Source organism: Lepisma saccharinum, chromosome 14, assembly GCF_977018435.1.
Source record: "Lepisma saccharinum chromosome 14, izLepSacc3.1, whole genome shotgun sequence".
Taxonomy (NCBI): domain Eukaryota; kingdom Metazoa; phylum Arthropoda; class Insecta; order Zygentoma; family Lepismatidae; genus Lepisma; species Lepisma saccharinum.
This window is the reverse complement of record NC_139242.1, coordinates 29,982,352-30,005,100: the sequence shown is the minus strand read 5'-3', so window position 1 is coordinate 30,005,100 and position 22,749 is coordinate 29,982,352. Positions and strand designations below refer to the sequence as shown.

The window sequence follows — 22,749 nt, the reverse complement described above, 5'->3', positions numbered from 1 at the left end:
TATCGATTTAACCGAGAAATTCTTACCTTCATTGAAAATAACGTTTGAATAGCCATCCGATCGCGCTCCAATGTAAAGCTTAGGGCAACCAAATGACGAACGACACAACAGGGGTGGCGCCGCCACCGGAAAAGTTTGGCAATGAACAGCCCCATTGATACATGACTGACACCCATTCCAACATGCCAATTAAAAGCAAGCAACATCTTATTCGAGTCAGAGTCTAACAAAACCCAACACGATAAGACCTTCACTTTCGGAACACAACACTTTCCGATTTCCAACTTTTAAAATCATTGCAATGGGACACAGCAAATACAAAACTGAATACTGTGAATATTTTCATGTTTCGTAATTTTTTTTTTCAAGGCGTACAATTTTCTAATCTTCATTATTGCGTCATTATTTTCATTCATTCAATAAATGATAATATTTCTGAGTAATAATTCTACTGCTGCTACTAATTATCATAATAATAATAATAGTGAATGAAATTTGTTATTGCAATTTCAATTAGTCTAAGATGAATGGAATAATTGGATGAAAACGGGAAATTTTGGTTTCTGATTGTCGCAACACTGGCCGGTTGGACCAAATTCTGGGAACAACGATGGCCGGATATAGGTGGCAGTGATACTACTTAACAATTTTAAATAACTGTAACAAAACAAGACGTTGTGTATTTGCTATTATGTTGGGAGCATGACGTTTTCCAAAAAATAGATACTTGTGATAATATTACTGTTATGTTATTCCTTTTTGGTGTTCTTTTGTTATCATTTGCAGAGAGTTTTGAATATAAAAATCCCTTTTCCCGTATACTGTACATGTATAGACATTAAGATTTGAACCTCGTACTGCGGTCACGTGGATACTTCATAGCTAGTGTTGCCCACGAGACGAGACAGGCTAAAGTCTCGTCTCGTGGAAATGGTGTCTCGTCTCGAAAATATTCGTTTGTCTCATTACACATGGTCAATCTCGTCTCGTCTCGAATTTTTAAAAGCCTGTCCCGTCTCGTCCCGTGAACAACACTATTCATAGCTACGCCGGAAACAAAACTTCGCGATGTAAACATGCTCAAATCCTAGAATAAGGTCTCGTAATATCATAAAAGCACAAAGGGCAGCAGCATTCAATAAATGATAACGAAGGACATGACTTTCTGAAGAAATCGAATGATATTAATGTGTCGGAACATATAATAATACTAGAACTCGGCACATTTGGCTATAAAAAAAAGAAGAAAAAAGCGGTATGAGCAGGGTGCGAAATAACTACAGATTGGTGGCGGGGAAGGAGCAGATCCACAGACACACACAATAAATAAATAATGTCATTAAATATACATCAATTATCAAATAATTCAATTATATTATAATTATATATTATATTACAAAATATCGATTGTCCTTCATTCAAAATTCGATTGCAAATTTAAGATATTACTACACTGGTAATGCTGTGAACAATGATTTGCGTGAGTAGGGGGAGTGGCCAAAATTAACACACACAAGATAATAGTTGCCAACATAAAAATCACATCTAAAAGCTAAGAAGTTTTTTTTATTTATATATTTATATAATTTGCGGTAGTTGACGAAATGCGATGAAAAATGGAGAAGAGATAACAAATCGGACTAATTTCTGTGTTCAGTGTCCTTAGAGACGAGGCTCTGTTGTTCATTCTTTGTGTGTTTTTTCGATATTATTCCCGTGAAGTATATTCGACTTCAAAACTAATTGTTTATCTTTTGTTGTTACAACAAAAAATTTCCCCCCCTGGAAAAGTTTAGGACAAGATCGTTGGTGGGGGAGGGGGGAATTCCCCTCCGGGATTTCGCACCCTGGGTGTGAGCCAATAAAATGACAACGACGAATGTCTGAAATGGTTGATGACTATTAAACCACTTATGGATTCAATCCAGGTTCTGTAATATGTAGACAACAATGAACCCAGCGTGTGTTGTTATAAATGTGAGCAGAGTTATATCGCAAGGAGTGCAAGGGGGAGAATTTTGATTTTGTCCCTACCTCTGCAGTCTGCAATACTTTCGATAATTTCCGATTTGGTCGGGACTTGTCATTCTTTATAATCCCTGTCCCGACTTATTTTCGAACTGCAGTCGTGATGCGAAAATGATTCGGTCTTTTCTTTTTGGTTAACTCACATTCAGACATGTTCTTCATTACAAGAACCATTGCTAATTTAATTTATAAGTATATTATTTCCTAAACAAAACACTATCATGGCTCTTCAATGATACTAGTGTAAGAAAATTAAAATAAATTTGAAAACCTTTATAATCTGCGGAATAGAGTACTTTGGATATAATATTGCATTGCAACTCTACAATTGTACGTGAATCAGCAATATTTTCTGCGCCAAAAACTTTGATTTGTTTGCGAAGGAGTATTTATAGCAACACTGAAATTGCTGTTGACGAAACCGAGGAAATTTACTGTCCCTACAACCCATTGTTGTGAGCTTTCGACCACCAGAGGAATGAATTGAAATGAAACGTTGTTTGGCCGAGGACAAAAGGCGAAAACCTCCCAGTTCTTGTGGAGACGTTAGACCCCCCGGGGGACAAGGGGGTTTCAGAAATCGAGCGTGCCACAACTTACGTCCCCCCGTCATTAGGCCGGGCTAATAACGTCCCACAAGACAGAACACATTCCGTCTGTTTCCAGACCGGGCCTCTTTCTACTGCTGCTACGTTCCAGGGTTGCAAGGCAACGGGATTTAAAGGTTGGATATCAGAAAATGAATACCACCAATTCTGGCGATTTTTTCCACGAATACCAACTAAAAAATCTTGGGGCAATTTCATGTTTCATTGCTAGAACGGATATTGTATTTAATTTTAACACGCCTCCAACATTTAGATATTTGCCGTGGACTGTTCTCTTACATCGTGCACAATGAACCTCACTCAATGCCGTGTTTTAAAATTTCGCCACGAGGCGCGCTGCCGTCGCTTGCACATCAAACGTCAAGTTAACACTTCAAGTCCACGAAACTTTCGAGGCACAGAAACACCATGAGGCCGAAACAAAGATTTCATTACTTCAGAAACACGTGACATATCAGGGCTAATTAAAAACTGAACGAGCGAGTTGAACCGAAGTTCATTCGAGCCCGGACCGCGACCCTTAAACCAATTAAACGCAGATAAACACAGACAGTAAAACCGGCAGGGAACTTTCAAGAAATTATATCTATATTAGCAACCCTGGGGGAACTCTGCAGCCTGGGGAGCAGGCAAATTCGGAATTGGGGTGGGAAATGCAGGAAACTGGCGAGGGGTGGGGGAGGAGCAACTTTAGGCAATGAGCCAACTCTATGAAGGAACATAAGGCGCAAGTGTTGTCTAATTCCAGCGTTAAAACATAACAAAACGACCGAGCGGCGTGCCGGTTGTTGCCAGCACATGGCACCACTGATAATGTTTTTAAACACTTCCAGCAGCATCAGAATTGAGCGACGAAATGCCGAACTCCTTTTATCTGAATGATTTACGACAAGATCCTTTACCTTCTGCGGGGGAAGTGGCTCTTTAGAGAGCTCGACGAAAGATGGATGAGTTTGGAAAGGAGGAGGATGACAACCAAGCACATTTCTTGCGCTCGTTCGCAGCGACAATCACGTCACAGATAAATATCGCCCGTTATGTAATTTCGAGTCGCTGAGATTCGATCTCGGAAACGTTAAGGGGGCAGCTAAAAGCAACTGCGAAAGTTAAGCAAACTGACGAAACCGCAAAATACTTGGATTTCTGTTATTTAGCATTGCTTTTCTTCCACTTTGGCTAATCGTGACGATGAGGATGAGCGATGATATGTTGAAGAGCCATAAAGAACACCCAGTCGCCATGAATCCCTGCCCGGGCACGGTTGTTCTTTGTGTCCTATTATTAGTATCTTCACTCGTCCTCATATTCGCAATTAGCCAAAAGTGGCAGAAAAGCGAAGTAAAATACACCAAAATCAATCAACAAAGAACACCCATGGCCCGGCCGGGATTGGAATCGAGGACCCCTGGCGTTTTAGTGTGCCGTACTAACCACTCGGCCACGGAGATCGGCCAATCATTAAAGAAAAATATCGTCATTTCGAAGGCAACCAATAAGGCACTTGGAATGCATCCAATCGCTTGCTTCAAAGGCAATCACAGGAAAATTTAAGGACTACGGATACGCTTTCGACAGACCGAAACGACACGAAGCACAATATTGAGAAAACTGCGCAATCCGAGCGACACATGCAATTTGCTGTGTCGCTTCGGTGCGAAAAATCATGTATACTTCTGAAGATTGGTTTCCAAATGTCACGTGTAAATTCTGTCTGAAAGGTAGCTAGTGAAGCAACACGTGTCGTGTGGAAGCAATCAAAATACTTCAATTCGTTCCAGTGACTCTCGTGGAGTTCGATTATATCGAGCATCCGCTGGACAGAAAGCATGTGAATCGGTTAATTAAACAAGCCCAGGGCGATAATAAGGGAGAGATCGCGAGGACCAAGGGCCCACACAAATTGGCGCAACTGTTTGCAACCATTCTGTATAAAGAAACGAACAACCGCGTTACTGATTACGACGTACGAGCCTCATCAAACGAATCGAACACGAGTTTGCGATTCCACTGAACATATCATTACACTGAATCGATTCTAGAGAGAGAGAGTGTGTGTGTAACAGATCAATTTACACCACCAGAGCCCAACGACATGCAAAACACTGGCGCCACATTCCCTGCAAAGTCCCAGAATCCACGAGCCTAAGGCAACCCCATCTGCACAAAAGAGGCCAACTAAACCCAGCCGGTCGTGGCATGAAAGAAAAGTCCACCGCATTAGCATAGCTGGAAATTAAAAACAGAAAATGAAATGCCATTTCTCTCCCTCTCTCTTTCTCCAAGGGTTCATTATTATTTCATGCGAAAAAGGCCTCCATTTTCGCTTCACCTGCAGCTAGCAAAAGGGCATCTACCGGTCCCTCGGTCGGCAGGCTTACGTAATAAAAATACGCGAGTGAAGGAGGAAGGGAAAACGCAAACACCTATAGCAACGGTTCTGTGGAGATGGCGGGCTTGTTTCATTGTCGCTAGGCGTGCTGCTTTCCCTAAATTATAAAACGAATTGTGCACGGCTTATCAGGAGGAGCTTGGAAAGAAAGTGAGGGCTTTTAAAGGGGCGTAACGGTGTTTTTGAAAAGGCAAAGTTCCTCGCCAAACTAAAATTATACATCTTTATTAGTGTGACGTCACTGGGCAATATTGAGTCCAAACATTGTAATCACTTAGTTTTGTCCTATTCGTTAGCATTGGATTTTGCATGGGAAGGGGTAGCTTTAACGATTGTGACAACAGTGGTGGAACAAAATCGTGATATTTAATGTAAAGATGAGAATTCTAAGAATACGTCGATACACAATCCTCAAAAAAAGTTTGGAATATTGTTGGAATGCAACAACACATGGTATCTATCCGTCTGCTGTACGTTCTTGTGTTTTCGCCGACATATGCCAACGTGCCTATTGCCTAATATAACGATATTCCAAACTTTCTGTGAGGAGTGTATTTATTACACATACCTTGCAGAGAATAAGGTAAAGAATCGATACCGTAAAAGGACCTCGCGCATTGAGACGCGGGGAAACACAGCAACAGAACTTCTGTCGTCTGCTTCTATTGAAATCAAATGGTGTACCGCTTACACAGGGGAACGTGCGGAACCGAAGCACGGAATTTCCGGATAGAAGTCTTCAGGCTATCTTGGGGGTTATCGCCCATTGAGACGCCGGAAGCGAAACTAGGCGGCGCCGCTGCAGTCACGGGATATTTTTGAACTCCATCATCCCTATCGGCAGCGTCACTCTTGTTGGCTAAGAGTTGAGCTCGGCTGTGTTCGGAAGCGGAGTGGCTGGATTTCCTTCATCAATTTACTCTTTAACTTATGCTCTGTAACGCATGTGTAATATATCGACACATTCTCATCTTTACATGGATGCTATTGAATAGGCCAAAACCACGTGTCTGCAGTGATTGGACTCAATTGTGCTTATTTGTCTGCTGTTGACGTCACCACTAACATGGTCCATACGCACGCGGGAACTTGTCTATCGCGCGCTACGTTTGGCCTAATTCTGAAACCTGCCGACAGGTGACCTAAAATTACAGTCCTGGGTGTCCAAAACTGATACTTACAAAGCAGTTGCCATCCATTTATCAAATTGCGAGCCACATCTGTCCGTTTGCTGTGTTCACTTTATCAAACGCTATCTGTTGTTTGTTTGTTCCCAAGTCAAATCTGGCGGACGATAGGCTCCTGTTTTGCAACGTGCTTTTCCTGGTCGCACATTCTAAACTTCGTGGATATTGAGGGAGAGTATGGAATCTGACAGCTGAAGGATGGAAGGAAAGGCATATCAAGACATACCACATGTCCATACAGGGTGTCTAACAAATAACAAATCCAAATTTCTTGACTTTTTCGGGACCTTTTCTTGGCACTTATTTCGTTTTTCTTGGGGTTTATTTATTCGACCCTCTACTTACGTAAAGTTGGAAATTAGCAATTAAGAAAATAAATATTTATTTAATGAAAACACCCTACCAAAAGGCCAGTTAAGATGAAAACTGAAGCTGTATTTAACAAGAGAATCAGAGTTGCTTGTCCATTAATGCATCATGGGCGGTATTTGGCAGACTATCGAGGCCCTGGCGTCTGGACTCAGTCAGTATAATCTTGTGTTGTTGTCCCTATTTATCTGTGATTGTCCCTTCGTCCATATTATCTTACCACAATTCATTCTCATCTTCACGATTAGCCAAAGGGGGAGAAAATTAAAGTAAAATAAACTAAATCAATCATTCAATGTGAAAGAAAAAATCTTCACAAGTATAATTTCTTCGCTTCTTGTTGATTTCTTTACTTTCTCTTGACTTTCATGACTGGTAGACAGACACCCTGCTACCGGAATGTTAAGTGGCGATAGTTCTACATTAGCATGCAATGTTAACTGGACATTATCCATTGCCTAATGCTTTTAAACTACTTATTCTAACACTATGTTACGAGGGAGCAATTCTTCTCTCGTCTTGAGGTGAAAAAAATTCATTTTCCTGGTGGCAGGAATCGAACTTACGACAGGCCTGTGATTTTACTGCAATTCCGGTGCGCTAGGCAACTACTCCACACTCAAATGCTACACCCTGGGCTGCATTTTGCAGACTAGCGAGGCTCTGGCGGCTGGACCCACTGCCAGTATAATGCTCTGTGGGGCTCGTCTTGTGTTCATGTGTATGTATCTTCATCCATTTCATCTCAAACATCCATCCTGATCTTCGCGGCTAGCCAAAAGAGGCAGAAGAGCGATGTAAGATGAATTGAAAAGCAATTGGGCAGTGGAGCCCAATCGAGACGAGCCGTCGTCATTTGTACGTTTGACCACTAGCTGTGGCAGTTCCCGACATATCGACGTTTTAACGAAAAGGGTCCCATTGTGAACTGGCGAAGGTGAAAAGTGCTTGGCTTGTTGCTTGAGTGCAAAGCCGGCCACCCGAAGAAAGTAACAGATTAAAAACTTTAAAAAGAAAAAAAAGGGTGGAGTCAGATCTCAGAACCTGGGGCTCGAGTTAAAAAGGTTTGTGTGCGGTGTGAGCGCGAAATACGAAGCGGCGAGAGAAATTTCGGAAATCGATAAACAACTTTGCTTTCCAACCCCCCCCCCCCCTTTCTCCAAGCCGGCTTCTCCTTTCCAATGTTATCGATGCTGAGGTTTGTAATTCATCAAAACTTGGGGGGGAGAGCAGATGGATTACGTTCTCTGACGTACAGATTCCGTTTTCCAACTTCGCCGCTTCTGCTGTAGGAGTAGCACACAATGCTGAACCTGTCACCTACCCCCCCCCCCCCCCCACGCCCCTTCAATCCTCCCGACGCGAAACGTCACCCCTTGACTACAATTTCAACAGCACTTTGAGGAAAGCTGAATTCAGACGCATCAACACTCCTCGGAAAAAGGCCGAGACGAGGAGTAGAACTGAGCACCTCTGACTTAATTCGGTTTGTTGATTTCCAGTGCCTGCAATCCGGTAGCCAATTAACTGTCAATTGGGAGTGTGGAGGGGATTCGCGCGACCACAGTTTCTGCACTGTTCAATTTCACTCACCGTCATCCGGTTTAGCAAGCCTTGTTTTCCTCAAGTTTTAACAAATTTCTATCATACTATATTTTCTTTGCATTTCTATCCCTTTATTTTTCATTCTTATTTTTATGATTGATTGATTTGTTTAGATTAGCCAAAACTGGCAGAAAAGCAAAGTAATATAAAATAAATTAATAAGTTCTAGGATTTTCAGGCCAGTGAGAACTCTGAAAATAATTAGAAAAAAAAAACAATATGCAAATAAATAGGACCCAATTACGAACGTTGCAGAAATTGAACCAGCTGATGGCTAAAATTAACCCCTTAAGCGGGGAGCCCGAGTTGTGCTCGGGCATTTGAATTTGACGGTTTTTTGTGCATTTCAGATCCAGTCAATGTTCCCGTAGCGGGGAATTATTTTATTTAAATGGATATACAGTAGTACATACATACATACACTTCGTTTTGTACAGTTTGCTTGAATGTCTGTGTGTTCATTCACCTTTCTCTCATTTACAAGACATGTAATGTTATAATCTTGTCCAAATCCATGTGCCCTCTGGGACAGGGGCGGACTGGGGGATCGCTGAACTGGGGTCTAAGATTCAACATACGATTTACTTTAAATTATGTATGCAGTACTTTCAATTCCCATTTAGGTTTAAGTTACTCTCTCTCTCAAAAACAACTGCGCATCGGATTCCGCATAGTGTACATAACAATACCCGAGAACTATTCACGTTACCCGATCTGAAGTTGGAATAAACTTTTCTGCTTGAACGTAGCTCGGGCAAGGCGCTTAACGTTACACATTGCAACCCCGAACACAGCTCAGGTAACCCGCTTCTAACTCAATTTATAAAATCGAAACACCCACTTAAGGGGTAAAGGCTGAATCATACGGAACTGGATTTCCAGTAGGAATGCCCTAGTTGGCCCTAGACTGGCTACCTGGTCGGAAATAATGGCTGGCTGGCTGCTTGACTGGATTTGACGATTAGAATGTGTTCTAATTGCAACTGGCTTTCTCCGCTAGATTCTGTAGAACAGCCAATAAGAGCCAAGTTTGGTCATATGAAGATAACCTGCGAGTTTGGAAAGAGAACGTTTCTTGGTGTGTGGCTCCCAAATGGTGTTTGTTTTTGTTCGCTGCTCGATGAAACAAAAGAACAGAGATAATGTGCACGCGGGTTCATTAATATTTAGAAATATATCCAAAGCGATGAGATTTGTACACGACAAATGTGCTAGCCGATAATGAAAATCCTTATTATTAGCAGTGTTATTAAAGGTTTGACATGTTTAGTTCAACAAAATATGTATCTTTATGAATGAATCCTGAGAATTTCATGCATCATTAAAAACCTTGTAGATCACGTTGATTACCATACTTTCTTTAGAGCCAATTTGTGGTCCATACAAATACTTTTATTTTAATTCCTTTATTTTTAATAACAGCAGTACAACGTTCTTCAAATCGCTCCTCCATCCTTTTAGCTTGTCTGTTCTGCGCAATGCCTTCTGGGAACAAAGGCATACCGACAAGTACGATAAGTTTCGTGATTACGTAAGTCTATTCAACTATTGATAATATCTAGACAACAGTGAAAGAAAACTACACGAAAATTTCACGACAATGCTCTAGAAGCAATTCTAAGCGTATGTAATTTTTCATATTTTGAAATATCCAAGAGGTTTATGGAATGGAGAGAAAAATTTGAAAAGATTCGCCCATTCGCATGCCAAAGATCCAGCCGAGCCTACAGAGTTCAATTACTTTTGGAACATCCCCAGCTGACGTAGCGAGTCTACTAATGTGTAGTGCGTGAGCAAGTGGCTTAGCGAGCGAGGTGCTACGAGCTGACGTCAGAGGCTCGCTTGCTGATTGGAGACTTGGGGAGTTACGACTCGCTCTCAAGCTACAATATCATAGCGGCCAGATAGCCTCACTCTGCAACCTGGAGTTTTCGACGAAACTCACACGTGAAGATAATCGGGACTGGCCCTAAAGTTATGGAGCAAAGGATCTCGAGTTGCGTAACTCTTCCAAGTACGTGCTCATAAAAAGAAACGTACATACGAGGAACGACGACATTAGTATATGGGAAGTCACGAGTCGGTGCAATGCGACGTGACAAAATGTTTCAATCCACGTTAACAAATGATTCAACCGTAAAGTTATCAAACGAAAATATAGCTTTCATGTTACTCTTCATGCCGGGATCTACAGGCCTGACGCTTGGAGCACTTTTTCTGGAATGTGTATGATCTATTCTCCACGCTGTAAAACCAACGTTAATGTAAACAAAATCACGTGATTTCTGAGATAGTTTCTTTCCTATTTGTTATTACAGTGTTATCTTGCGCTGTGGTCGTACTCACAAGGTCCAACACCACCAATATAGTATCTAATTTGAGTGGCTTTACAAAATGCAGTATACTACGACCACAGTTTCCACCGGAATAGCCAGTAGGCTTTCTCACAAGCTGCATGTTTATTTATATCGACTTCGTTCTTACAGTGGATAGATAATAGTTTGGATTTTCAGATTCTTATTTCCCATCGCCTTTTTTGGCAGTAAATAATACTATGCTACACTATCATACTATACACGCTACAAAGAGTATACAAATCCAAAGAAATAAACTCCAAAGTTTTCTTTTTTAAAATCAAGAGATAGCAAAAGATAAATGGCGAATATTAATTTGCTTGTTATTGTTTAAATTAAATTGACCAAGTTTGGCTCACTGTAACTTCAATGTTTTTACTCTTTTTAACTTAATTCTGGCAATACTGAATCAAATTGGAATTAGAGATAATTACTGATACATTAAATACACATAGTGTATTTCCCTCCCTTTTCTTGCAGTTTTAATGTATTTTTTAGTCCAAAATTCCCTATTCCTGCGAAATTTCCCTCCTGGGAGCGTCACTGTCTACTCATGAGAGTAACTTTCACTCTGAAACTCCTGGAACAAAGCCACACAACGTGTCATAAAAGAACGGGGGAAAAACAACAGGTATCTCTAAAACGAAGGTGCGAAATCATTCTAGACTGGAGGGACGGGGTCATCTTAATTTACACACACACACACACATGAATTATTACATGTTATTAAAGATAATTACTAAACGCTTCAATATGTATAAACGAATTCATTTGTTATATATAATTCCTTGACTAACTGGTTACATTAATATAAATCAATTAGATTTCATACTTATATTTGGTCTTAATATATACACAATAAAAGTAAGCAACAATTTGTTATTGTTGTAGATCCACACAAGAACAGATAATCTTTCGTTATTTTGTGTGTGTGTGTTTAGGTTATCCTTAGTATATTTAAATTCAAAACTAATTGCTTATATTTGCTGTCATAACAATAACTCTTCCCCCCAAATTTTTGGTGGAGGGGATTACTTAGGACAACATTGTTGGTGAGGGGATATCCCCTGTGCCCTCAGGATCTTGCACCAGGGTTGATAAAGGTCCAGGAATTTCAAAACTAATTCAATTCCGGTCCAGGAGAGAAAATCAGTAAGCGTAAATGGGTTCTGAACCGTAAAGAACCTTTTTTATCTGTGAAGTATTTCAATTCGGTCCAGGAGCCTTTTACCAGATCAATTTATATACGGTCCAGGAACCTTTTTTCCGGTTCAATTTAAATTCGGTCCAGGAACCTTTTTTCCGGCTCAATTTAAATTCGGTCCAGGAACCTTTTTTCCGGTTCAATTTAAATTCGGTCCAGGAACCTTTTATCCGGCTCAATTTAAATACGGTCCAGGAATCTTTTTCCGGCTCAATTTAAATTCGGTCCAGGAACCTTTTTTCCGGCTCAATTTAAATTCGGTCCAGGAACCTTTTTTCCGGCTCAATTTAAATTCGGTCCAGGAACCTTTTTTCCGGCTCAATTTAAATTCGGTCCAGGAACCTTTTTTCCGGCTCAATTTAAATACGGTCCAGGAACCATTTTCCGGCTCAATTTAAATACGGTCCAGGAACCTTTTTTCCGGCTCAATTTAAATAGGTCCAGGAACCTTTTTTCCGGCTCAATTTAAATTCGGTCCAGGAACCTTTTTTCCTGCTCAATTTAAATACGGTCCAGGAACCTTTTTTCCTGCTCAATTTAAATTCGGTCCAGGAACCTTTTTTCCGGCTCAATTTAAATACGGTCCAGGAACCTTTTTTCCGGCTCAATTTAAATACGGTCCAGGAACCTTTTTCCGGCTCAATTTAAATTCAGTCCAGGAACCTTTTTTCCGGCTCAATTTAAATTCTGTCCAGGAACCTTTTTTCCGGCTCAATTTAAATTCGGTCCAGGAACCTTTTTTCCGGCTCAATTTAAATTCGGTCCAGGAACCTTTTTTCCTGCTCAATTTAAATACGGTCCAGGAACCATTTTTCCTGCTCAATTTAAATACGGTCCAGGAACCTTTTTTCCTGCTCAATTTAAATACGGTCCAGGAACCTTTTTTCCTGCTCAATTTAAATATGGTCCAGGAACCATTTTTCCTGCTCAATTTAAATACGGTCCAGGAACCTTTTTCCGGATCAATTTAAATTCGGTCCAGGAACCTTTTTTCAATGAAATAATACGCAACTTGGACCGAATTTAAATCATGCTAGAAAAAAGGTTCCGGTCCTGCAGCGGAACCAAATATAATCTATTTATGGATTCCTGGACCTTTTAACAACCCTGTCTCGCACCCTTCCTAAAACAGAAATCCTAAAACATTGAAGGAAACGTCAAGTAACATGGCAGTGACAGCTATTGTTCGTGAGTAGCTTTCTTGCGCGCTCCCCCTATATTTTTTTTATCAGAATTTCTTTCATCGTGCAAGTTCCATGAACTCCCGATTGCAATATCTAGATTAGTAACAGCCAATAACCTGACGGAAAGAGCAAGGATGTCACGCACGCTAACAGGGTGCGGACGGGGGGCGAGGAATGGCTACTGTCCAACGGTCACGGAATAACCAACAGTTGCTGTTCCCTTCCAAGCGGGAACACCCTCTTCCTGCAGTGTTGCCATCCCACTCAAACATTATTATTCCCATCACGGAACTTTACACCTTCTTACAGGTAGCTAGAAAAATTGCTTAATTTCAACATACCAATCTGCAGTTATCTCTCTGTCTTCACGGGCGTCGCCGGAAATTTTTGTAGGGGGGGATGGAGTAATTGATAAAACTTGAACCGTAGAAATAATAACAATGAATATTATCATTATGCTTATGATTAATATAACTATTATGAACTAATAAAAAGTAAACTTTATTCCAAATTTGTTACTATTACCTTTCTTCTCGATTCACCAATTGAGTGAATATCCATCTCGGTTTTGTACCGACAGTGTGCGAATTAACGGGGGGTGGCGGGGATTTCCCCCTACAAAGAATTTTATTCCCGGCAAAATAAACTTATTTTGTCCCTGCCAGGGATGTTTTTATCCTCCTTAAGTTTATTTTACTGGCTGGTAACATATACAAGTTTACACTCCCCCCCGCCCAATATAGACCCTCCGAATGAAATCACAAATACGCCACTGAGTGATTCCCCCCCCCCCCCAAAGCAAAAGGCTTAATTGCACAGTGTACCGAAATGAATAGTTTTTCTATTTTGTTATTAACCTATATACACACCTCGAACCCCTTCCCCAAAAAAAGCTTTGAAAGTTAGGAGGAAATTTTGAAAGTCGAACCATTTATTCTTTGGTTTAATTGGCAGATGTATTTTACATTCAACTTTTTTTTAATTTAACGCTTTTTACTTCGTTATTCTGTTCGAATAATAACTAATTGAACATTATTTCTGTTATTAACTAGAAAAGTAACAAGCTTTCTGTTATTGTTAAGTTTAAAATGAACGATGGCAATTACCATACATTGCTTACATAAAACAGTGCAAGCGTGTGTGTATATACATTATATATATATATTTTTAAATCTAAAACCCACAATAAGTCTTGTTTATAAACAGTTTTATAGAAAATTTCATTCTTGTGTTATTTTTCTTTTTTTTTTCTTTTTGCTTCTTTCATTGTTCACAATTTTAGTGTAAAATGGCCATCTGTGCTGTATATGGAATATTCTCAAATAAATAAATAAATGCTATCCAACGAAAATGCATGCAACCGTTACCTTGGAGGACCTTGCTGGACACTCAATGCATTTGTCGCTCAGTGCGAAGAACTTCACGGGCCACTTACCTAGAAAAGAAAATGAAAATTAGTGGGAATCACGAATTTCACACTTTAAAATTTCATTTTATTGTTCAATTAATATATGAAAACACAACTAATCAGAAATAGATGTAGCGAAGATTATTATTAGACCTCGGATTTTAGGTTTTTTGCCTATTTTTTCCATTATAGGTATGTAAGAAATATAATAAGTTACGTCAGCGTTTCGTCAAAAACGCAACAACTGATGAAGTTTTATAGTGCTTAAAAAACACTATTTTTGCTTGTTAGAACCTATTTTAGGTTTATACGCCTAAATCAAGCCTATTCTTAGGTTTTTTATATATTTTTTAAGGTTTTACACGATTTTTATGTCACAGAGGCATTTGCTTTGTTTGGTCACGAAAATGTTCAATGACGAACGTGTTTGAAAAGTACTCTCTCTCGATCTCCCTTCCTCCAAGTCCATGGTGATTTTTCAAAGCTCTAAACAAAGCAAAATGTCTGGTGCCACTGTTACCTGTACAGTCCAAAGTAGTCTGATCTGTGTGGTCTTGCTCACTTTCGCGTCACTTCGGTACTTTGTAGCATTCACGCCTTGCAAACTAACATTTCAGCATTGAAGTTTGCACCACTGACTATGTTTTTGTTCAAAGATACTTTTCAGCATATAAGATGATCCTCACAGACAAAATTGCCGAGTTTTACTCTGGATAACATTAAAAAAGTTTGTTGCCTAACTATACGGCGAAACGTGGATTTTAATAGCAAATTTCCAATGGTTATAACAAAATGACTTCTAGTTGCACTACAAAGGAAGAATGGACTTGTTTGAATAAACAAAACATATTTTGGTAACAGAAAGAAAATATTGGTAGCCTATGTTAATTTGGGAGTTTGGTTCAGGCGGACAACAATAGGAAAGAAATCATGATAGTTATAAAATAGGATAGTTTTGAGCTGGACACACTATACCTTTTTAACATCTGACTTGATAATGCGCGGGGTGGGGGCGTGATGTACTACATGGTCGTTTACAGCAAGCTCGTGATATAGTACACCGGAATCAAGCCATATCAGAGACATTTAATACGCATAAAATCTTCCCGCCTTATTTATGAACGGTTCTGTTGGCTACCGCGCGAGCCTATTAACGAACCTCGGTTACGTGTTTCCCGGCTAAAATCTAACACGTGACATGGGTGTTCGGAGAGAGTGCATTACGGATGGCTGGCTGTACCGTGTAGCCCTGGTTATACGCATGCATTAACACTGGCGGGATTATTGCTGCGACTTAAGTTATTGGCAGCACAGACTCTTTCGTGGCCTATGCACTCCCGTGACATTGTATGCAGTAGAGGAAGAGGATTTCGGTCGAGAGCCAAATAGTTCGCACGGACGACGCTAGATAGCGTACGGATCAAGAGCTTCCTCGTTCGAGCGAATTTGTCTGTGGTAGTGGACCCTCAAATATGGATCGTGAAGTGAAAGACGCAGTGAAATTGAAATTTAATTGAACATAGTCATTATCTCCATGTTAAAATATGGTTTTGTCTATCTTACCAATAGTGTGTGTTACGTTCCTACCACTGCGGGGTGTGAGTGACTCGACACTGTATCTTAACACACACACACGCAGTGATAAGAACTGAGTCAATTACCCACAGCTCCTGTACTCAGCAACATGAGGACTCCATCAGTCCACACTGGAACCATCTCAGTTGAGTAGAAGGAAAACTAACTACATGAGTTTAGCTAGTTTTTATTTATGTAAGTTCATTTACAAACAAACGGAAACTAGGAGCGCGAGACTGAGAAATCGGGTTCTTTCAGATTTTAGAAACGCGATTACTGTTTCGATTTCTTGGATATCCGACTGAGATCTTTCAGGTGAACTTTGCTCAGTTTTGCGGGGTGTGAGCGACTCAACACTAGGCCTGGTAATAGACCCACGCAAGAGCGGATATCAAGAAACCACTCCTCTTTTACCGTGAATTGTCGTCGTATTTATACCCGATTTCTGTATTCTCGAACCCCTGACTAGTAGGTTATAAAGACAAAATATTTCTTCATTTACATTATAATGTGTAATATTTACCAAAGTTGAGTTTGACATCATTCAAAAGGTTTTTATACATCTTTTACTGTTAACAAATACTTACACATTTATATCAAATATTTATATATTGATAAATATAAGATTTAAAACTTCCGCAGTTAATTTATTACATAAAGGTTAGTTCATCAACTTCTCCCGAAATTTGATAGTAGTTCATTCAAATACGTCATAATGTTTCATTTATCGGAACAATCAACTCTTCTCTTTTTTGTCATAACATCTCCTTTAATTTACAATCTTTAACTTTTAACCTGATACATTTTCTATTTCTTTCTTTATACTGTTGTCCTAAATTTATCAAGATATGCAGGGCGTAACAAGTGATATTTGGAAATGAAACAGATGATTGTGGGCTGAAACTGCCACGACGGATATTTTACATATATGTGTCTACGATTGTCACATTATTATGATATTCCATTGTACACGCTCGAGCGTGTAAGACTGGAACGAGTACGAACGAGCGAAAGTGGCCCCATGCAGTATTAGGTATGAATCAGGGGTAGCAGTAAGAAAGGGCCATGGTTCACCCAAAATTCAGTTTGGCTCACCCTGCGAAAAGGCAATAGGCAAAATTTTGTTGAAAAAAGTTAAAACTGTATAGATACGACGAATATGATTGGGTAACTTTTGAAGAACGAGTGGACTTTTATTAAAATCCACTTTTTGCAAGAAAATCGCATCTGGACTGGACCTACAGTTTAAAGTGGGATCAAAACCACTAGGTACCTCCACCACGTACCGAAACCGGGACGCATTGATTACAAGGCACATTCTATACTTCTTTCTTCTGTTTGCGCACTTGAGCTTTCTTGTTTATGCGGTGAAACAGACGCTAGTGCATCGGCAACAGTGTTCAAGTGACGTAACACTCTGTATGCCTAATGCCGTACAGTTCACCAAAGAATATGAAATCTAAATCTTCCACCCTTGAATATAGACAACCCAAAGTGCACTACGAATATGCGGTATTGCCTACCATATAGGATGAAGCTTTTTATATAGAAGTCCGATTAGGTATCCTATTGCGATTGTGTTGAAAATTGGCCGATGTTCGGTTGCTTGATGATGATTTCGTTTTTGCGGTTGGCATCCCTGCTCTGAACTCACATGGAACTGCTCGAAATTGTATGGTACTTCTAGCGCCATGGCTGATGAGAGCGGACATAGGTAGTGCTGAGGAACGGCTATTGATGTGTGTATGGGTATGAACGATAACACAAGGGGTAAACGATGTACTAAATGTAAAATTCGCAAGTATGTTATAATGTAAACAAATAGTTACACATGTTATAATAAATATGTTACATACCTAGGGGTAATGTACGGGACATCGCCGATGGCGCAGTGGTACCTTCGTCACCTTGTAATCAAGAGATCTTGGGTTTGATACCCGGCGGAGGCACGTAGTGTGGTTCGGATGAAAATTTAAACTGTAGGTATAGTACCGATTAAACCCATTTGTGCATAAAGTGGACTTAAAACAAAAACTCAAATTAGAGGTTGATTGATTAGTTTTTTTTATTTAGCTTTTCTGCCACTTTTGGCTAATCGTGAAGATAAGGATGAGTGATGAAATTGATGACTGGACACACTAAAACAACACCCATGCCCAGGTCTGGGTTCGAACCCGGACCGGGGGCCGGCATCAAACTAGAAGCAATATGTACGAAAACTCCTGGTACACCCTGTAGAAGGATGGGAAATGTAGTGGAGAATTGAATTTCCTGCTTGCGAAGTGCAATCTCCTTTACGCCGACTGTACAAGACAAACGCGAAAGCATCGGAAGCAGTTTACAAAGTATCACCTCAAAGGCAGACTGTGCTCCTGCAAGAGTCTCATCTGCGACAGCCAACCCTTGTTCCGGTTCATTTAGCAGGGAATGAGCGCCGGGACGCCTGTAACAGTCGGAAAAGCGCCCGGCCAACTTGGAAAAGACAACTTTCCCTTTCATTGCAGCTGCGAATGGGGCTCCGAACGATCATCGTCACGTCATTATCAACAGCTTCGCGAACATTTTACAACGCTCTCAAACCCTAGCGTGTGATGGTCGAACACAGCTCCGGCCTGCGTGTTGGAGGGTCGCAAGTGGGTGCGATACAAATGCCACCGGCGCCATGCGGCGCTTTTAAAAGCTGCTCTTGCCACGAACGTCATGAGAAAACGTTAGAGAGGAGGTAATCCGACTGTATGTATGATCCATTTGCATTTAAATTTGCTCATTTCTGCAAGCTTAGGCTAATTGCGAACATGTGAAGAGACAAACACATGAGTTCCATGGAGGCCTATACTGGCCATGGTTCCAGACGTTGACATTTGGGTGTTAGGAAAGGGTCACCCCTTACCCGCCGTCGTCATTGGGAAATTACTGAAATATCAAACTCTCTTCAACGGAGCACATCAGCATAACCTACTATAGCTCGACCACAAGAAAAAAACCTTCCGTCAAAAGCGATCGCGCATCTTCCCTGCCGTTATCAGTACTCGGGGCAGTGTTGCCAGGTCAGACTTGAGAAAAATCGGGAGATTGTTCCTTGGGAAACCAGAAGATCTACAAAATCCGATGATCTAATAGTAGCGGATGAACGACGTTATTCGGGGGCGGCATAGGCGTGCGCACTGGGGGCAAGGGGACGTCCGAAGATTTTTTCCAGTGAGGGGGAAGCAATGTATTTTTATCAGGCGGTTAAACGAGGCATATTACCCCGTAATAATTTATTTATTTATTTACTGCCCGCAACAGAGGTAAACCTCCAATTACAGACGGCAGAAAAAAACAAAGAAAACAATACAAGTAGCAAATATATAAACATACACCAACCGATAATACAAGTAATCAAAAACATAATCAAGAATGAAATTAAACAATCTGACCCTTTCTCTTGTCTTTCATCATACAAGAACAAAGACTTGTGCAATAATTACAGACATAAATACCTATAGTAGATATATAATTGTAGAATACAATGGAAAATAATGGGGAAAATAATGTTGCCCTCTCAGAAAAAAAAACACTTGAGTTTGAAATTATCACGTTCCTACATCCCTATTATAATAATGGATGTAAATTACTGTGACTGAAATGAACTCGTACATCTGAAATAATAGGTACTTTTATGTCAACGTTCATTTTCCAGAAGGGGAGGGGTGGCGACCATCCTTGCACTTCCTTCTGGACGGCCATGCCGCTATATAATTTTGTAGAAGATTAAGTATTTAAGAATAGTATATTAAGGATAGAAAATTATTAAGTATAATAAGCCGAAGAAAGTTTCTCTAGCAAATTTCTTGTTATTAACACTCACATGCTTTATTGGTCAGTTATGCTGCCTCTATGTTTGTGCATTCAATATATATATACATTATACACACACACATGTATAAAATAATTTGCCCACGCTACGAAGTCAGTGTTCCTACCCAGTAAGGCAAGGGCGTTTGTTTCACTGTGTTTGTGTCACTTCATCCATTACCTGTAAAGGCACAAAAGCTACGTAAAATAACTAAAATAGAAATAGATTTTCGGGTGGGATAAAATACAACCATCTAAAAATAGTAATGTAGTAATAGTAATAAAATAATATTGCCCTAGCACAATGAAGTATCGTTTGGCATAATTTCACAGTTCAAACTGCACTTTTCATGGCTGAGTGGAGTCCCACTCTACCTCTCCCCTCCATGTTCAAGTAAGATGAGCAGGAAACTTGTTTTTGAGCAGGCCATTATGGAATTCTCCCAAGAAATCAATAGGTCTGGCAACACTGACGTTGGCCGCGCTGTAGGCCCCTTTTTCCCACCCGCCAGCGCGATGCGGTTCTGCGCAGGTTTCTTTCATTGTGGTTCCACTATAAGTGTCTGAATACGACTGGCAAGTCTCAAAATGTAAATTTCTTCTTAGTTGTCAGTCACGGAGTTCAATCTACAAAACACCTGCAAAAGCACATCTTTCTACAAATATTAAGTATTCTCACTCCTCACTAGAGATACTAACTGGTGGTATTTCAAGATATTTCTTCAATTTTCTTCGTTTTTCAGCCAGGATATCTTCAAAATCAATTGCTACTTTACCCGGAGCTGGAAATACTAGTTCAGGAGTTTCCAATAATTGTGTAAAATCTAAGTACATTTTGTAGTGAGGATTGGTTGTCTTAATACAGTATATCTTGTTGATTTCATTTGGATCGGGTTATTTCAAGTCACTTTTCTGCCACACTGGCTAATCGCGACGATGTGATGAATGAAGGGACAACACAGTAACATAGACGATTATTCTGACTGTTGGTCCTGGCGTTAGAGCCTCGTCACACTGGGAGAAAAGCAATCAAGAGAACGTCACCTCTTACATCCCTCATATATGACATAACCAGCAGTATTTATGGAACGAGGCAAACTAAAAGTTACTTGTTCTTCTGGTTCGAGGCTGCAATCCTGCTTAAATGTCACGGAAATAGCAAAATCAGTAAAAGGGTTGTTAAAAACTCTGATTGGAATCAGAAAAAAAAGGTTTAAATTTGTTTCGGTCCTTTGCAGCAAAAGGCAGAAACCAACGATCTCCGAGTCATGTTTAAAATTTAAAATTCTCGAATGCTGGACTGCACTTGATATTTTATTCAGAACTCAAGACTCGCCCTAGAGTCAATCGTACGAACAGTAGCGATTTGCAACCCAGGTACGCTACCGTGCACAGCTGCATAACTTCCAAAGCAACAGACAAATCCACCTCTTGTTTTGCAAGTTGCAATGCCTGTATCTACCTACAAAGTGCGCTGCGTGCTTCACATGGTAAGCCAGCCGTGATCTTGGGAGGGAGGGGTCGTTTGCGAACACAATGCACCGCGGTGACCATTTACGTGCAGGCAGGAGTTGAACAGGAGCGAAGCTTCACTGGTTCTTTACTTGTCAGGTCGAGAAAAACGATTGCATTGACTCTTGCGGACTCGTGTTGGAAACGTCATCCCTGAACCAAAGTCATGCATACCCAGCGAATGCAAAGATGGAAAAATTCTTCACCTTGCTTCGTACAGTCACGGACACTTCTGGGTTGCAGTGGTTCCATTGAAAGTCAATGAGTGTTACAACTCAGAAGTGTCGGTGACTGTACCACCTTTCGTTCCACTTCGTTGTTCTATCAGGCGTAACTCTAAAAACGATTGTGGAGCCAGTAGTGGTTGTTGCATTATAAACTTCAAGCAAGTGGGGAAACACAATGTCTTTACTTTCTCGTCGAATCGTGGCGTTAATTGATTTGTTTTATTTTATTTCGCGTTTCTGTCACTTTTGGTTAATCGCGAAGGCGAGTGATGATTTCATTTGTGTTTTGTTATGCAGAGTCGCATATATTCCACTTTTGGGCGTCGACGAGGATAAGTGATGATAGGTTGAAACTGAAGAAGCGATACTCACAAAGAAAACGCATGCCCAGGCCGGGATTTCAACATGGAACCCCCTGGCGTTGTAGCGCGTTATGCTAACCACTATCCCACGGATGTTGTCTGGATGAGTGATGATATGATGAAGGGACACTCGAGCATAGGCCGGGATTCGAACACGACACTCCTAGCGTCCTATAGCGCTCTACTAACCATTCAGTCACGGAGGTCGGCGATACAGTTCCTTGCATCCTCTTTGGGGTTAATATATCATTCACAATTGGTAAAATAAACGTATAGTCGATTTACACCATCCACTTACATTTTTTACATACATGTAATAGGTAGTGTTTCCCATCCTTTGGTATGGTGCAATGACCTTCCACATTCATTACAGTTTGCACGTGTGTTTTACTGCGCAAGAGGTTTAATTTAAAGCGCCCTACGCCAATGGCGTAAGTCATCTCTCTAAAGCTCCTTACGTGTTCACGTTACTTTTGAGCCACCTTGTACCACACGAGGCTCGGTGCGGACAGCGCTCTATTCCGCAGAACACCAGAAAGGGAAATTCCTCTACAGTTTTTCCCCTCTCGGCTTTCGCCCTTGCCTTACTATCGTCCTCCCCGCCCCCTCCACTTCTCCCCCCGAATCCAACCACTCCCCCTCGCTCCCCATGCAGAACACGTCGATTCCCAAATTAGGTCCGGGATTAGGGGAGTTGTCTAAATGCAGATGAAATATCTGGAACGCGACTCCTCGGAGGTAGAGAGAACCCCCACGTGAGTCATAGCGACAGGCTATATCCCGGACCCATCTACACGGAGCATTCGCAAACAAATTGCTTTGCGCAAAACCGCCGGCCGGTTGGCTGGTCTCCCTTTATCCATACCGTCAACCCCGTGGCGTGAACGGTCGGCCCGTTCT

General features: G+C 40.8%; 1 protein-coding gene across 7 annotated transcripts in view; it reads right to left on the bottom strand.

Annotated features, from left to right (window-relative positions):
• Eph (Eph receptor tyrosine kinase) overlaps window positions 1-22,749 on the bottom strand; it is a 359,408-nt gene that overhangs the window by 210,981 nt on the left and 125,678 nt on the right. The window contains exon 1 of one of the 7 annotated variants that reach the window (XM_083135335.1): window positions 14,296-14,370. The exons of the other annotated variants lie outside the window; for them this stretch is intronic. The gene's annotated coding sequence lies outside the window, so the exon portion shown is untranslated. Of the gene's footprint in view, window positions 1-14,295; window positions 14,371-22,749 lie in introns of those variants that run through there. 7 annotated transcript variants of the gene reach the window in all.